This window comes from Jatropha curcas, chromosome 5 (assembly GCF_041381405.1).
Source record: "Jatropha curcas cultivar XTBG-Jc1 chromosome 5, XTBG_Jcur_1.0, whole genome shotgun sequence".
NCBI classification, from domain to species: domain Eukaryota; kingdom Viridiplantae; phylum Streptophyta; class Magnoliopsida; order Malpighiales; family Euphorbiaceae; genus Jatropha; species Jatropha curcas.
The window spans coordinates 1,687,641-1,690,919 of NC_143155.1; the positions used below are offsets into that span (position 1 = coordinate 1,687,641).

Genomic DNA, 3,279 nt, shown 5'->3' on the forward strand with positions numbered 1-3,279 from the left:
ATTTTATTTTATTTACCATAATTCACTTTCTTTGAATATTTTGTTTGTCTAAATTCAGTTTCAATTTTTCAAAAATTTCTCAATTAAAATTTGGTCTCAATTTCTATAATTCATATCAAAAGTAAGCAACTATCCTTTAAACTTTTTTGTTTGGTTAATTACTTCATTGACATTATTTACGCTTGTTTTTTTTTTTTTTTTCTGATATTCTCTTCTATTTTCTTTGAGAATTGCTTAGGTTTTATATAATATTGTGTTTGAGAATTACTTATGTTTTGTATTTGAGATTTGAATTCCTATTGATGATTCTTATAGTGAAATTAATTATAGGGTTGGATACCGTATGACAAGATTTTCTTAGGAAAGAAAATTTTCAAAGAACTTATGGCTAATTACTCGATTAATTGGAAATTAATAGACTAATATTGAAATTTCTATGACCTTTTCTTTTTTTTTTTTTTTTGAAAAATGCAAATGCTTATATATTACTACATATGTTTCATAGTACTTGTCACGTTAATTTGGAATATCAGGTCCCTTAAAAAACTATTAAATTTATCTAAGTTTCAATAGATTATTGAGTAAATTGACTATTTTACTCTTAATTTAATATTAATTATCTAAAAAAATAATTAAATTGAAGTAATAATTATTGGTCACAACAAAAGGTAAATATGGAAAAAAAATATTCATTACTTCTTGAAACTATAAATGTGACAAATATTTTGAAACAAATTATTTTCTCAAATGTGACAAGTATTATGGAATGGATATAATAACTAAATCAAAGTTTAGAACATCATAATAATACTTGGAGGGACATGACCCCACTCCAATAAATCAGACATAAAAACATCAGCTCGAGTTAACGTATGAGTACACTGATTCAAGAAGTAATGAATTAAGGATGAGAACTCATTAATAAGAGCTCTATAGTCAAGAAGCAAAATTCCAAAATAAAAATTAAGGTTAATGTTATTTTTAGTGTCTGAACTGTATTTTTTTTTTTCCTATTTGAGTATATGAATGAAAAATGATGACAATTGAGTGTTTAAATTTATATTTCTTTTTAATTTGGTGTCTCTCAGTGAGGTGAACAATCAAATTGTTTAATGGGACAAAGTGAGGCTCATATTTGCCTATTTATTCACTTATATGGCATGAAAATTAATTCATGTAAACAGTCCATCGTGGAAAAGAGGATTAAATTACCATTTTTAATTTCAGTTACCTACAATTTCAACGCTAACTTCACAAAATCCCTAACTAATTACATTCAATTCATTTCTATTTGAGTGCGTGGACAAAAATTTTTTTTGATTTTTTTTATCAGCAAATTCAATTTATTTTATTAGTATGTCAGGAAAATTTAACTTGTCCAAGCAACTAACCCAAGCCAATAGGCTTACCAATATAGCCAAACCTAGCCTGAAAAAGTTAAGTGAAAAAACATGGAAGAAATATACAATAATAGATCAAAAGCATAAATTATAGTGTTTCTTCTTGAAATAAGAATAAAAACAACTAGATCAACATTTGACACGAAGAGCACTAAAGCTATAAACTTAAACCCAAGCCACAAAAGGTTTTACAGCATCAACACTCTTTTTAGCTAAACAATCTGCAAATTAATTGCATTCTCTGTTTACATGTTTAAAATCCACTTTGAACAAAGAAGATAATGAAGAATCAAGCTTATTAAAACGAACTCACCGTTGCTAAGGTCATTTATCTATCTGAGAAGCCCACAAAATGGCATTTTTTGGAGTTTGATTCAATAATTAAAGGTAGATAATTATAGCTAGACTGAAATAACTCAATTGCCTTCAAAATTGCCAATAATTCAGCCTCATTATAGTCTAAAATTCTCACCGATTGATAGAAAACACAACTAACCAAGCCAAAATAATTTCTCAAAACCCCACCTATACCAGCAGAACCTAGTTTTCCTCTCGCAGTCCCATCAACATTAAACTTCAGAACACCTTCGGGTGGACAATTTCAAAACCTGGACAAGAATAAAGCTCTTTCACTTCTGTTATGCATATTACTCTTACATACCAAGTAGGAAAGGAAATCTAGTCATAGAGGCTAAAAGACAGAGATAAATTTTACTTTTAAAATCTCAAAACTTCTAAATTTAATATGATCAATAACATTTTCTTTCTCATACCAAATATTAGAAAAAATTAAAGAATTTCTCCTCAGCCAAATAGACCAAATTGTGACAAAAAATACTGTCTTCCAAGCAACCTGGATTCCACTGAACAAAATCAGACTTTCTCGATGCCAACCTAGTTCAACCACAGAAGAGGGAAGAACAGATTGGATACACCACCAATTAAAAACATCCAACCAAATCTCTCTAGCCGAAGCACACCAAAGTAAAGAATGATCAACTCTTTCAATCTCATCACCACATATGGGAGAGATACAATCATTGAGAGTTTGAATAATTTTCTTTTAGAAAGATTCAACTGACAATGAATTTTCTTTAAGAAAACTTTCCACTCAAAATAAGAGATTTTAGAGGGAACAATAGAAGACCATAATAATTTCTGATTAAACATAACCACAAGATTGCCCATCTCCTTTTCTTCCACAAGCAAAAAGAGATTTTTAATAGAAAATTTACCTTTTTTGTCAAAAACGCCGAATGAATCTGTCGTTACCATTTCGGAACACCGAAATATCTCAACAAGTTTTGCTTTTAACTGATTCCAAAAATCTTCTTCAAAAGATTTAAGATTCCGGAACCATGCTAATTCCCAACTCCAATTACCATTCACAGACAAATCGTAATCAGAGACTTTTAACCTTTTGTTAACTGATAGTCGAAATAGACGAGGGAAGACAAAGGAAATAGGGACATCATACAACCAAACATCCAGCCCAAAAAAAAAAAAATCTTTTTGATTAAATGCCTGAACTTTTTAAAAAACCAATCAAGTTCCTAGAGCTAACATGTCTCACCAGAATATTGAATGTACATATGTGGGCTTTATTTTAGCTCATGTGATAGTCGTCGGGGGTTAAAAAGTGTCACTTCATGCCTGCCACCCACCGACCCACTGGATTGAGTCGTGAACTCCCAAATTTGCCCTTTATATGCTCATCACTCGGTCCCAAAACGCAAATTATGGCAATATCAAAGTGATTAGTAAAACAGAAGTGCAGATATAGTATTCTACACCTGTTACTTTGAAAACAAAAAAAAAAATGGATGAATGCAATGTCAGAGTACAATAAATAATAGCAGCTTATCTACGGATTGTTGCT

General features: G+C 30.0%; 1 long non-coding RNA gene across 1 annotated transcript; it reads right to left on the minus strand.

The window, feature by feature from the left end:
• Positions 1-1,471: 1,471 nt before the first annotated feature.
• LOC110009089 (uncharacterized) lies at positions 1,472-2,967 on the minus strand. The gene is made up of 2 exons (XR_002283914.3): positions 2,636-2,967; positions 1,472-2,008 (listed from the first exon to the last, which is right to left on the minus strand). It is a non-coding gene; the product is annotated as an uncharacterized LOC110009089 (long non-coding RNA).
• Positions 2,968-3,279: the final 312 nt, after the last annotated feature.